The sequence below is a fragment of the Microtus pennsylvanicus genome, chromosome 8, assembly GCF_037038515.1.
Source record: "Microtus pennsylvanicus isolate mMicPen1 chromosome 8, mMicPen1.hap1, whole genome shotgun sequence".
NCBI lineage: Eukaryota > Metazoa > Chordata > Mammalia > Rodentia > Cricetidae > Microtus > Microtus pennsylvanicus.
Window position 1 is genome coordinate 50,348,958 of NC_134586.1, and position 15,056 is coordinate 50,364,013.

The 15,056-nt window shown below is 41.0% G+C and overlaps 1 long non-coding RNA gene across 2 annotated transcripts in view; it reads left to right on the forward strand.

Moving 5' to 3' along the window:
- LOC142856231 (uncharacterized) overlaps positions 1 to 15,056 on the forward strand; it is a 137,870-nt gene that overhangs the window by 16,927 nt on the left and 105,887 nt on the right. For both annotated transcript variants that reach the window (XR_012911605.1, XR_012911604.1), the window contains exon 3: positions 35 to 160. This is a non-coding gene — a long non-coding RNA (uncharacterized LOC142856231). The remainder of the gene's footprint in view (positions 1 to 34; positions 161 to 15,056) is intronic.

The following is a 15,056-nucleotide window of genomic DNA, read 5'->3' on the forward strand; positions in this document are numbered from 1 at the left end:
CTGTCTCATTTCCAATTATCTCTCTGCCTTTCAGGATATCTGTTCCAAAGCAATCTCTTTATCATGGATGCATCAGAATTGCTAACAGGTGTCTGAGCTCTGTGCTTCCTCATCCATGACATGAGTTTTGAGCAAGACGAACCACAGCAGCTACTCTCAGGTAATTCAAGATCTCCTAGTTTGTTGCCAATTATTGATAGCACAGGCTGTGTTTTCCTTGACCTTGCTGGTGGATAGTAGAGCTGTGCTTTTCAATAGAGCAGCTAGTCAGTCATGGTACTTAAATCTATACAGGTAATGGCAAGAAAAAGGGTTATGATGAGATAAGTCACATAAACAAGGGTTTCTCCTTTTTAACTTCTACAGAAAAGCACTTCATACCTACAGAGGTTAGTTTGAATCAGTGTGTCTCCTGTACTGCTATCTGGACCAGGTGGAAAGATCATAGTGCTGGGTTTAGAACTGTGTAATGACCCATCCTTCACCCATAAGCTGAAGGAGGTATACTATTGATGGAGGAAGGTCATTGGCTAATAAAGGAACTGCCTTGGCCCATTTTAATGGTTAGGACATAGGTAGGTGGAGTAAACAGAACAGAATGCCGGGGGAAAAAGAGGAAGTGAGCTCAGACTCGACAGCTCTCCTCTCTGGAGCAGACGCCTCAGAGAGACGCCATGCCCCGCTCCCAGGCAGACACACACGATGAAGCTCCGACCTAGAATCTTCCCGGTAAGATCGGTGCTCACAGATTATTAGAGATGGGTTGATTGGTATATCAGAATTAGCCAGTAAGGGCCAGAGCTAAAGGGCCAAGCAGTGATTAAATGAATACAGTGTCTGTGTAATTATTTCGGGGCATAAGCTAGCCGAGCAGGTGGCTGGGGTGTTGGGGACGCAGCCCCGCCGCCGCTCATATTACTACATACTATACAGAGGGAGGTGGCACACAAGAAGGCCTTAGAATAATAACAAAGCAAAAGAAACAAATATCAAAGAGATAATCCCTTTATGATCAAAGTCATAACGTTTTCTATACTTTCATATATTTATCATTTTCCTACTTATAAAAAATGCATACTCAAGATTTTCTTTCTTTAGTATCTCTATAGTTAGAATTAATTTTTTTTAGTTTTATTGTGACACTTTCATACATATATATGACGAATCTCCCCCAACTGCTCTCCCCCATACAGCCTTTCCCCCACTTGCTGGTACCATTCCTGCCCCTAAATAGTCTCTCCTTCTGTGTTCATGTCACACATATGCATCACTTTAGAAAGGTAGAAGATTCAAGATCTAAATTGAGAATTTGAAATCATCTCTGAGGCACCACAGCAAGGTTGGCAGCATTCTCATATAAATGTGCACATCCCTAAACCTTTTTAAAGCATATCCATAGGATTTCTAACTTTTCTAAATAATGAACTTTTAATATTAACTATATTGAGCCAGGTATAGTGACACATTCCTATAATCCCAGCACTTAGATGCCAATGCAGGAAGATGCTATCAGTCAAGGGGTCGACCTCTACTATGAAGTGAGTACCAAGTGTGCCAGGGGTACACAGTGAGAGCCTTTCTTGATAAGACTAAAAACATTTCAAAGAAGCTTTGTAAGATTTTCTTTCTTGGGATATCACATTTTCCAAATCAGTAATTCTTCCTTCAATGGTGTCTTAACCAATAAAAAAATGACTTTTCTTTTCCTAAATAGTTCCTATCCACTGGTTATTTCTAACATAGTTGCTCTTACTTTTGATGAGACAGAGTCAACAAGAAAAATGGTTCTCTATGGGATCCTATAAGATACTAGTTGTTAACTCCAGCAAAAGTTCCCTAGAATTTCCCTTCTAGGGAAGAAAACCTATTGACATTTCTTTTTTTCTCTATGTTCCTATCAAATTTATTTTAAAATATATTTTTTCTGGATTTTCTTTCAACATCAGCTATTCTTTTAATCTGATTTCAATTTTAATTCTGGGAACTATGCAATTTCAAGTAATAGGATATAATTTTTTTAAATGTGCATTTTAAAACCAAGGTCTCAGACCTGCTAGACAAACAGCTCTCTGCTGAACCTCACAACCAGCCCCTTTCTTGTGTCTTCTTCCTTTTAATTCTTTATTATTGACCTGGTCAATAAGACAGTATGAAAGAGATAACCAAAGAACTCTGGAACCAGATTATACTGTTCTTAGTTCCAGCTGTGCGGATGTACCACTCTGACACCCATATGGAAGGAATCATTGAATCATTGCAAGGTGACTATCAGAGATCAGAGTGCCTGGCATACTGTTAGTTTTTAGGGTGTTTTCTTGCTTCTCTTAACTCTTACAAATTCAACCGTATCGCAAACATCGACATACACACACCCTCTTCCATTTTCAAACACTAGTCCCCTCTACTTTAGTTTTCCCAACTCAAAGTCTCTAGACACAGTACTTGTAGGTCATTTCCCACTGAGTTCCACTTAGTACCTGAAGTCTACACTAGACACTGCTCCTTAATATCCCTGAGAGTCAGTGCTACATCCATTTGCAGTAGTGACTACTACTCTGTGTCCTGAGCCTGCTGTCCATATCTGTACCATCAGGGAAAACGCAGTGCCTTTTAGCCCTTGAATGTTTTGTATTCTTCTTGATACAAAGGGTTTATACATTTTTCCACCTTTCTATCCTGCTAGTCTTTACCCAAGTTGGTTTCTAGCACCTTGGGTACAGACTTTCTCCAACCCCATCTTTCCTTGCTTGCAAACATGCATTACCTTTCCAACACGCACAGCATATAATGCCATATGAGGTAGGATTTCTTTCTGGTTTTGAGATAATTATCCTACTGTGTAGCACTGATTGATCTGATTCTTCCCATTCCTGCTTCCTGGATGCTGGGAGTATAGGATGTGCCACCAAACCTAGGTCTACTTAATTATCTTAAAACCACAGATCATAAGACCTAGAATGAAATGACATTCATCCATCTTTTCAAAACAATATCATTTTACTCTGCCCTTCTATCTGCCTATTCATTACTCTTCATTTACCCTTGCCTTCACACATTAATTTATCCAACTCCCCATTCATTCAGCAATGTGCAGAGACTGGAACTCAAGAACTTATATGAAAAGATGGTAGATCATCATGCTCATGATCATTGCCCAAAATGCTTTTCAAATTCAGGACTTTGATAAAATCTGAAAGCTCTTGTTCTGATCACAGTTGTTCATTTGCCATCTGCCAGTGTACCTGGTCAAAGGTGGATATTCAATCAATAGTTATAGAAAATATGAATAAATGAATGTGTGAATGAATGAACAAACTCAGTCACTTCTGATTTATTCATGTTTGAGATGTTTTATAAATTCCCAGGAAGATGCTAAGTGAGTGGTTGTCAGTGGGCTGAGTGGGAAAAAGCTGGCAAGAGTTTCAGATGACGTGTCTGTGTGAGCATGGGTGTTTGTGTGGGCTGCTGAGACTCGGAGTGCCTACAAGTGCCTCTCCAACCACATCCCAGCACCAGAAGGAAGTGCTTTCTGCCTCCCTTCTCATTTTCTCTTTCGTATCCTTTCTTCCCTTTCTTCTCACACACCATATTGATAGTGGGCCTTCCCCACTCTAGGTTTCCACCCTCACATTCAGCGGTTTTCATACTGTAATAGAGAGTTTGTGGTATTTCTGACAGTGCCAGCTCAGATAGGAGACTCTAGCCGTAACTAGTTTAGACAAGCAAGGAAGAGTGTTGTAAAAAGAAGTCAAGGAACTCTTGGGCCCTGCTCAAGAGCAAGAAGTGGCCATACTCATATCTCCTAAGCGTGAGGTCCTCTGGCTTACCAGTGAAATTCAGGAAGGGATAAAGTAGATAAGCCTCCCTGTTTCACGACCCCACCCTGAAATCTATCAAATTAGCATCTCTGGTTGGAGACTCTGGCAATAGTATTTTTCACAGCTCCCTAGTTAGTTCCAAGATGCAGCCAAGTTTGAAAACCACTGTGCTAAAACAGAAACTTATTTTCGTAGATTTTATGTCACTATGGCAACACCAGAAATACCTGGAATTTCTTTGTAATTAGTTGACAACTAAAAAACACATTTGCTATGTTTAACAGATAGAACGTTAGCCCAAAGTAGGCATATTTATTGAAAGCTTACTATGTGCTTTGTGTGGTAATAGCTTTCATATGAAACCTCTACTTTGTTGTCATGTTTTTTTTTCCTGGATCTTTTTTAAATGCATAGAGTAGGTAAAAAAAAATGTCAATACAATTTCAAGGTTGCTTTCTTTCAATATATCTCTTGTCTTGATTTTCATTCATGCTAATACAATTACTCTGCTGAGATAACTGTAGTTTTAGGAGTCTCTCCTATAACACATGGAAGACTCATTCCCTGGTCATAATCAGAGATGGGCACCGAAGCCAATTTAGACTGGACAAGGATATGCAAATGCAGGCTTTGTAAACATCTCTTGGGAAGATGTCTTTCTCTAAAACAACTTCAAGAAGTAATCTTCGCTTTGTAACTAACTAGAGCTGGGGATAAGAGGCATGTCATTAACTATGTCACTTGCAGCCATTTTAAGGAGTGCTAACTTAGGATGAAACCAATACTAGCAAATCAAGGCAAACACATAATGGAAAACAAGTCCATTTTGGGAAAACCAACCCCCAAGTCCCTTCAACCCTAGATGTTTCCTACTAGAGAGAGGATAAGGCACTTAGATTTGGGGTGCCAGTCCTCGTCTTCTCTTGCTATTTGATTGTGAACTACCTATTCTGACTGACCCATGACCTTCTGGGGATTCTCCTGCCTCTGCCTCCCATCTCCCTGCAGGAGTGCTAAAATAACAGATCCACGGTGCCACATCTGTTTTTATGAGGATTCTTAAAATTTAAACGCAGAAGTTTGTACTGGTGCAGCAACATCTTTACCCACTCAGCCATCTCCTTATCCCCCAAACTCTCAGTTTTGGAAATTATTAAATTAGGATCCAAAGATCTGGAGTGGTTTATGCAAGGTAACCTGTCTTCCCATCCTGGGTTCTGTCAAGCCAGGCATTGCTCTCCAGCCTCTTCACTGCCATGCCATTGTTCATCCCACTCAAGCTCCAGAGCCATCTTCATTGAGAATATTTGCCTAAACTCTCTAAATGTGCTAAGTTATGTGATGGCCATAGTCTTTGAAATGCCTTCAGATTTCCCTGGAAGAAACTCTCTCTAGAAATAGATATTCTCAATCCTCTCTCAAAAGACATACCCCCAAACCTATGGATGCAATTTGGTTTTCAGATGTAGACACCATGAAATAATATGTAAAGCTGTTGAAAATATAGATCCCACAGCTCACCCCCAACCAAGAAAAACATTAAAAATTCTACCCAGCTCAGCTGCCTCAGTACACTTTTACACTACACATGATGGTGCTGAATATATAAAATACTTGGATCTAAATTTAAAAAATGCTCCCCCTCCCCTTGATTAACCAGATTGTCCCCTCCCCTATATATAGGAACGCTATGTGCCTGAGCCCACTTACCATCTGTCATCATATTTTCCAAACTTCTCTTCCACCCCCTCCTCTTACACAATTTTATCACATAAAAATATTAGATTTCAGGGATTTGTATAATTTCATGAAATTTTCTGAGCCAAGTGAAAATAGAAGAAGGACTGGGAGGTGAAATGGCCACAGCTTTTCAGTGTCCAACACCTGTCCACCACAGCCATGATACCCTTTGGCACAACTGGCGTGGCCAAGAATAGCAAGTCAGTTTTCCTCTATTGTCACATTTTATATTAGGAATTTGCAAATGTTTCCCACGTTACAAAGCAGAATTCAGATCATCTCCAGAGGTTTCTGACTCATAGAGCATTGTAATGCTTTGTTTATTACGCGTGGTGATATTTAGTGACTTTTCCCACATGGTTGGAAAAAGTTCATCAGTTACCTAGAGGTTGTCCATTTTCTGTGCCCTCTCATGGTTGGGAGATGAGATACCTAAATACATGGTCCTCTAAGGCCAAGGGCTTTGACTGGAGACCTAGGAATCTACCCAGGAAGCTTCGTTTCTACTTTCACACGCAACCACAAGAAGTCCCAGCCAACTCTTGTTTCTGAACCACAGGAAGTCAATGTGGAGTGTCCATGGAGGTTGGCTCTAAAGTACAAAGCTCACAGTGAAGGGGGTAGTTCTCTTACTATGATCTCTCCTATCTTCCTATAAGGTTTTTTTTTTAAGATATGTAATGAGTACCCTGGAATCTCCCCCCTATGCCCAATGGGTTAGTTCTAAAGGCCTCACGGATCTCAATGCCTTAACTTATTCTATGATTAAAGGGGCAGTCACTTGACTTAAGCTTGTCCAATCAGGAAAGTCATGCACTGTCACCAGATAATGGTCCAAATATGGGAAGATGACCAAAGAGGATCCTTAAAGAGAAAGCAATTAAATTTCTGGGCTATTAAAAGCTTTCTAAATTTTTCTACTTTTTATTTCTATGAAAATGTCGCTCCATGACTGTGGAGAATATAAGCAGATCCACAGGTAAAGGAGAAAAACTAGATACAGGCAGCACAATTGTTACTAAACAGCCTACAGCTCCTTGCAGTGTTTCCAGCAAACATATATTTCTACACACACACACACACACACACACACACACACACACACACACGGGGATAGTTAGGTAGGCAGACAGACAGACTAGGGTTAAAAGGTAGAAATGGAAGACATAGGGTATTTTTTGAAAAGTTTTATTTTATGTGTATATATGTGCCAAAGCATGTGTACCACATGAAGACAGTGCCCACAGAGGCCAGAGGAAGCCATTAGGTCCCCTGGAAGAATTATGTGTGGTTGTGAGTTACCGGAGGAAGGTGCTGGGAACAAAAACTGAGCTCCCTGAACAGCAGCAAATGCTCTTAACCTGTTGGATGAAGGTTTGCTTGTTGGTTCCTGGCCGCCTGGCTAGCTTAGACCCGAAATAATCACACAGAAACTGTATTAATTAAATCACTGCTTGACCCATTAGCTCTAGCTTCTTAATGGCTAACTTTTATATTCATTTAACCCATTTCTATTAATGTGTATCGCCACGTGGCTGTGGCTTACTTGCTAAAGTTCGGGTACCCATCTCCTGCAGGGCTACGTTGTCTCTCTCTCTCCACCTTCCCTCAGTATTCAGTTCAATTTTCCCTGCCTACCTTAGTTCTGCCCTATTAACAGGACAAAGCAGTTTCTTTATTCATTAACCAATAAAAGCAACACATAGATAGAAGGGCCTCCCACACCATTTCCCCTTTCTGTTTAAACAAAAAGGAATGAAGGCTTTAACATAGTAAAATTACATACAATAACCTCTGAGCCATCGCTCCATTCCCACAGTTAGGGTTAAAGAAAGAGTTTTTAAACTGAGATTTATGTTCAATTCTGTAAGCTATAACACATCAGACAACCTGTCTAAACAAAGGGCTGATGGGGCATGCTTAGAAGGGAAAAAGTTGGAAATATTTAGAAAATATCCTGAATACTCACCCAAAGGATTATTATTATCCTCGTATTTCCTATGAAGAAGAACAGAGAGAAAGGATAAGAGACTTTCTGAAGGCTTGACACTAAGAAGTCTAAATTGAGTCAAAGCAAGTATGACTCTAAATGCTGAACTCCTTTATATCCCCTCATGTCAATGCCCTTTCTAATCAGCTTTGCATAATGTTGCTGAATGGTATTGTAGGTTTGCATGACAGAGGACAAGTCAGGGATTTGCAATGTTTAGGTTTGCTGAGCTGCCCCTTTGGCTTTTTAAAAAATACATTTACATAACACCACAGTATTTAAGAACAGTGCAGTGCAGGTAGTGGTCTTTAGCTAGATTTGGGTCCAGGGTATAGTATAGAATCTCCAATAAGATAATATAAGAAGAATAAAAGGATGGCAGGGAAGGAGGAAAAAATAAGATAGAAAGAGGTGGTAAAATGAGTGGTAGAAGAAGGGCTTAGGCAGAGACGCAGAGACCTTCCCTATTCTTGAGACCTTAAGTATAATTCTTTCTTAAAAGGTTCAAGTTCAAATATTTATGAGACAAAGTTACTATTCCTTTCAGAGTCTTGTCAAGTGTAAAAGAGGAGGACAAATCTGTTTGTGAAGGGAGTTTGCAGTACACTTAAAAGTTTATTTTAAAAATAAATAGGACTTGATAGATAGGGTAATAAACAGTAGACCCTATCCACAACCTGCCGGCACCAGTGACAGGGAGCTTCTGCAGGCTGCCAGAGCCAAAAATAAGAATGAACACTTCTTCCCCGTCACAAAGTTCCAGGAATATCCACAAACACAGAGGGTATTTGGGATGTGGCATCTGTATGCCAAGTGGCTCTCTGTAACATCACAGTTTGTGTGGAGCTCACCCACACAGGTAGTCACATCTGAGTCAGATGTTTCTGGCTCCTTTTACAGTGAGTCCCCACTTTTGTTTTAGGTAGAAATGATGATACCATTTACAAGTTAGGGAGGGACTTTTGGAAAAATGGAGAGCCAGAGGAAAATTAAACTTTGCAACACCTCAATAATGTGGCCAAAACAAGTCCTTGTGTGTCCTCTATCCTAACACTTATTATCATAATATTCCATTTATTGAACACACAGAGGTATTTCCATGTGACTACTGTAACCTAGACAGGATTGTAGAAACGGGGAGGCAGGCATGAGAAAGAAAAGCAATGTCTGCCTTCATGGAACTTAATATTTTAGAGGTAGAGAACGATGTGGAAACAGATACACAAAGTGACAACACACACAGGAATAGACAACAATCAAAATCATGATGTAATTGACCACTGGGGCACAGGATGAAACATTCTAAAGGGAGTGACCCACAGGCTCCTTGTGGGTGATGACCTTTGAGCCAAAAAAAAAAAACCTTAGCCATAAGCATTGTTTATAAAATGACAAAGTATAATAGATCCTCAGTCCTGTTTCAATTGATAAAAGACCTTGTATAGAGATAAAAATATCATGCTGCAGAGTTAGAAAGCTCCTTGGCTTGGGAATTCTCAGATCTGAATCCCTTTTATCATTTAACAACTACACATCTTTCAACTAGCTGTGTACATTTTATAAGCAGTATCTCTTTATCCTTGAGCTGTATGTGGATGGAGGAGCATGCTCTAAAAGTGCTTGCTTTCCTATTCCCGCGCTCCTTTCTCTCATTCTTCAGAGTGCAAACATGCATACACAGTGACATACACAGACCATATGTGTTATGTCTTCTACTTTCCAACTCCTATCGGGAACACACACTGGGCAAACTAAATGTTCATTCAAGAAAATTTGAATATAAGTGAAATCTAACATGTTCATCTTTAGCCCTTTCTAAAAGTCATCAGATACCCCATTAATTAATCTGGAAGGATTCCTGGGGACATGCGTGTGACTACATTGTCATATAGGATATCCCACATCTTCTTCTCAAACTCCTGCTACTGCTAGTCTGTGGGATATTTTTTTTTCTCCATCTTCTTACCTCAGTGTGCATCAATCCCAGTTCAGCTGATCAGAGCAGAAATGAACAATAACTCAAAGGAAGGTCAGCTGTCATCTTTCTTTTGTTGGACACTGACATTGTGGGATAACAGTTTGCTTCTAAGATGTGGATTTAGAAAGCATTGGTTAGGTTGCTAGCAGGACCAAAAATGAAGAGCCCTTGAAAGATGCTACAGCATCACCAGGGAGCACCAGGGCAGAGTCTGTGGACTCAGTAACTGGTGACACTCCCTGAAGAGTTTCTACGTGGCTCCTTTCCCAGTGTCAACCCCTTTGAAGCCTTGGCAGCATGGTATTTCTTGCTCATGATTTTCAAGGGATTTCTCCTGTCCTATCCACAATTTTGTCTCTGCCTGGACTTATATAACCAGAGTTTTTACAACCAAATTTTTTTCATTGAAAATAGAGGGTTCTTCCGGCCAATGATTTGGAACTACATGGAGATGTTCAGGGGAGCCAGATAAATGAAAGGAATCATGAATAAAAATGGAATAAAGGCTACCTTTCAGGAGACAGGCCAATGGATGTGATAAATGGATGGAAAGCTGTTACTTCAGGAGATACAAATGACATCTTGAACAAAAACTGGGTTGGCGGGGGGAGAGAAGCTGAAACCAATCTGGGAGAACATTAGAGACTCAGAGGTGACAATGAGACCTGCAGTCTTGGTAGCCATCAGTTCAGAACTCTGTAGGATGTGAACAGCCCCAGATCTTTCAAATGTTTACCCTCCCTTGTCCCAGCCACTTGCTCATGTTACACGCCCCCAACACTCAAAACTTCAGTGAAGAGCTTTGAAAGTTTCTTTCACCTGCCATGTAAGAAAAATGTTTTTTTATAGTCATTCTTTGAAGAACAGCCTCTATAGCACTTTCTGTTCCTATATGAGACGACCACAGACCAAATAGAAATGAAAAATTATAAGGAGAAGTTGACGATTATGGAGGCAGGAGAGGTTAAACACACAGTGAAGGCGTAGGGCAAGGGCACTCATGCTGCATCTTGACGTGGTAGAAAGGGAAAAGGAAGTGGACACACGCACAAGAGGAGGCAAGAAAGGCAGACTTCATCTTGTTAAAACAAAAATAAAAGAAATCACCTTGCTTTGTGATTAAGCAACCCACTCTTCTGAGGGCAGCACCAATTCTCTCACTAGGGATTCTTGCTCACAACCCCAATTCCCAACCCCCTGCACAGGGATCAGGCTCCTAAGGCGAGGACTTGGAGGACATGACCAAAAACCCAGCCATGCTGCCATTCCTCCCCTGTGAAATTCTTTTCAAATTTCTTTTAATTTTGTCATTTATGCTCAACTTGGGGATTATGGGTAGGCTGATAAAGCTTGTCATTTTTAAAAAGAACGTGGTAAGGAGTGATCAGCCAATAGTCACTTCCAACTGCCATCTGTGACAAGTCTGTAAAGCATTCCGTTTGCATAATACATGGGAAGTCTATTAAAATACAGCACACTGCTACAAGAAGGTGGAAAAAATCTAAGTCAAATTATGTTTCCTTGTAAAATCGTCCCTCTATTACTAGCAACAAAACTGAGTTTTTCTGTATTGCTTTAAATTGAAAAGGCCACTGTTGAAGGAATCCTTGAATAGATGCTATACCTAGTTTTGCCCAAGGCTAGACATGTTGCCCCTCCATAAGGAGCAGGGTGCTGAGCAGTGGGCATTGAGCAGAGTGGTTGCCTGGTTAGCTGATAATCTCTGCTCTCGGGTGAGCAAGGACAGAGCCTCGATTGGTTATAAAAGCAGGCAGTGTGTTCACGCACAATACAGACCTATATATATGACCCAAAAAGGCGACCTCTCATGTTGCTAAGGATGGGAAAAAGTATAGCAAATACTTTCCCTGTAAGAACAGAGTCTTCTGTGTCAGAAGTAGGCCAGCAAACTGGTATCTTGACAGTGTGCTAGAGATTCCAGCAGAGGGGGGCTGAAGGCATGCACTCTTCACTCATTCCCTACCTCAGGCTCTGAAGCATAATGTCATCTCTCCTCTAAAAATTGACACTTTTCTGTTTGTCAAGACTCAGTTTTTCAACACGTGCAACTCTCCTCACTGCTTCAAACCAGATTGCCTGCTACAGGGATGGCTTTGAAAGGGTTGGAAGCCGTGAGAATAGTTACCACTAATGATGGATACGTTGGTCCCCAAACTGCTCTCCAAATCTTCGAGATTCTTGCAGGGAAATCCAAAGGGTAGAGGGATGGAAGACAGTTTCTTATCTTTATTATCTTCAACATTTTAATTAATCCGGTCGAATAAAGACATTGACATTATCAGCAGATGTCGTGAACTTGATGTCTGAAGCCTTTTTACTGGACTGCCAGCCCTGGAAATCACCTCAGAAGGTATTTTTTTTTAATAGTTTCCTTCATCTCTGTGTGGAGTGTTCAATCAGGACTGGAGACACTTATAAATGGCTTGCCTTTCCAAGCAGCCTGAGTGACAGTCACTCCTATATCATACTTCTTTCGAGACAGATGGTGAGAACACAGTTTGCTGTTCAGTTTCCATTCACTGCTGTCTTTTCTAAGCAGCATGGAGAAGCGAGCTGCAAAAGAGAACGGCCTTCAAAGCTACTCAGCCTAATTTTAACAACACGGTGGAGAAACTGCAGCTCGGCTGTGTGGTTCTCTCCCTGAGACGTTAGGAAGCCTGCGTGCCTTAAGTTTGCCAGTCAAGGTTCATGCCTGATGAAATTGAGGTAATGCCCTAAATTCCAAACACAGGAGACTCTGCAGTTTCCTGTGCTGCACAGATTATGACCGTTAGGATCGACTCAAATTACCGACAATGCATCAGTGTTGTGTTAAGAACTAAAGCACTTCCTCTTGAAGTCCTTTAACTAAGAGTGAGTCCAGATTTGAATTTTCTACTTCATTCTCCTGTGTCTTCCTTCTTCTGTCTGTTGCATGAATCTAAATCTCTACCTGCCTGAAGGTTGTCTTGTGAATTCATTTATCCCTGGGTCTGTGTCTTCTGTCTGTATGTGTCTGTCTGTTTCTGCCTGTGTGCTTGTATGTGTCTCTATGACTAGCTGCTGGGTCTGTGTGAGTCTGTGTGTGAGTGGTACGCTTGTCAGTGTGTGCTGATTATGTGTGTCTGTGACTGTGTTCATGGTGTCTCATCCCTAACAAGGGGCTTTGCTCTGTCTTTTGTGAATAGCACAGAATTCATCACATGAGGGAATGGGATACTTTACAGAAATCTTTAAAAAAATTTTACAAGGGATTAAGTCACTGCCTCCACCTGATCCCAAATGACCTAGATAATAAGCGCCATCATGATAAATCCACATCATTTGTCAACCAATATCCATATTTTGGATGCTTTCAACTGTCATTGTAAATTTTAGGAAGTCGCTTTTACCTTCTGATTTTTGCTGCTTTCGGCAGATGATGCACATGCAACTCTGGGTGAGGGGTATGAAAAAGTACAGAACTTAAGATTGCAGCTATGTATTAGCTTAGATTGCAAAAGCTGATCACATGGAAAATTCAAGGCAGATAAGATTGGTTGTTACATTGTTCTCTTAAAGGTAGGTTAAGTCAAGAATTTGAATACATGGTATCATAACAGTCTTAAGTGACCTGGAGGTGACTTATTAACTTTGGCTGTGGGGTCCAGCAGAAGCCTCAGTCTCTTAAAACATAAGAGATGCTTCCGGAATATTGCCTTGCCATACATGCTCTTTCTGACAGCATCATTAGCCTCCCTGCATGTGGGCATTACCATTGGCAGAATCTGATTTATATTTGTTTTTGAGTTAATCCTTTATATCTCATGACGCTACAAAAGAAAAATAAAGATGCCCCATCTCTTGAATATGCGACATCTGTATGTATGTTTTCCTTTAATATCCACACCGAGTGCTTCATGTAGGTTTCCCACTAGGCTTTGCTGAGATTCTTCATGTTAATCGTACAACACCAAAAGATAAATGTGGTCTTCCAGACGATACAGATCTCATACATTTCCAGACGTCACCTGGCTCATTTGCTGCACAGCACAAGTGCAAGGGTAAAGCTCTGCATTCTAACTCTTGTCACTAAATAGCTCATCACTGCACTCATTGCTCAAGGTGATGCTGAAAACACTAGCTTTAGTGACAAGACCCGAACACCTGCAGCCTCACCTTTCAAACCCATCCACTGTTCCATGTTGATGAATTCCCACTTAGCTGATAAACATCTGCATTATGGTGTGTGTGTGGTAATATGATATTAGGCTCTTTGGACTCTTTGGGGAGGCCCACCACCCAGCTCCAAAATAAATCATACACAGAGTGTGTAATATAAATATTCTTATTTATAAACATCCAGCATTAGCTTGGCTTGTTTCTTGCCCGCTTTTCTTAACTTATATCATTCTGTCTACCCTTTAGCCTCTGTGTTTTTCCCATTCTCTTACTTCTTTAAAACGTATTTGTATTCCATGGATTGCTGTGAAGCTGGGTGGCTGGCCTCTGATGTCCTCCTCCTTCTTGGGCTACTATTCCTAAGCTTCTCTCCCAGTTTTCTTCTTCTATATAGTCTCTCTACCTCCAATCCCACCTATCCTTTCTCCTGCCTCACTACTGGACATTCAGAGCTTTTTTAAACCGTTAGGTATTTGAGACAACCAAAGCATCACAACTTCAGAGTTAAACAAATTCAGCATAAACAAAAGCAACACACCTTAAAATAATATTCCCAACAATTGTGCTTTAAAAGGAAGCCATTTGGGGGGGGGCACAAATGAAAGATAGTTCAAGTAAGGATTACCCTAAGAAAAATGTGGTTGTTTTAGTGACTCTGCACATTCCTATGCTCAATTTATTAAATTGCACCCTCTAGAAAGTTCAAAGACCCAGTCAAGTACCCTAATCTTGGAGTCCACAGTTCATTTTTAAGTCGAATATTGGATGGATGGATGGATATGGTAGATGGAATTGAATCTATTTATTGATAGGGTGGAATGGATGAATGTGTGGGATGGCCATATATGTGTAGGTATGGAATAGATAAAGAAATTAACAGGGACATCATAATGTAGACACAAGAGTTCTTAATATAAGATCCTTTTCTTCTGTAGCATGCTTTAATCAACTATATTTCTGGCACTAGTCTATTCCTGATGCTGACTGCCAGCTTAGTTACTAAAACCATAACATGTCCAGCTCTAAAAGCTTGGGTCTCTCTCTGGTAGACAGCCTGATCCATCTGGAAGCTTGTCTTTTTTTTTTTTGAAGGGGCCAGGGGCAAGGAGCAAGGGGGATATCGCTCCCTCGCCCAGGCCACTGAGTGACAGATTGTGGGGCTGGTTCTCCCACTCTAGGACTCTTAGAGCCAGCTCCCCGGAACCCTGCAGGGTACTCTGTGTACCCAGCAGGGACAGCTCTACTGTGCTGCTCTGGGGAGGTACAGGGTCTGCTCTCCAGAGTGGTGAAATTAGTGAGGTGCTGAATCAGTTCTGTGAAGCTCCACCCTCACTGCTTTTGGTGGCAACAGAAGCTATGGGCATCAACA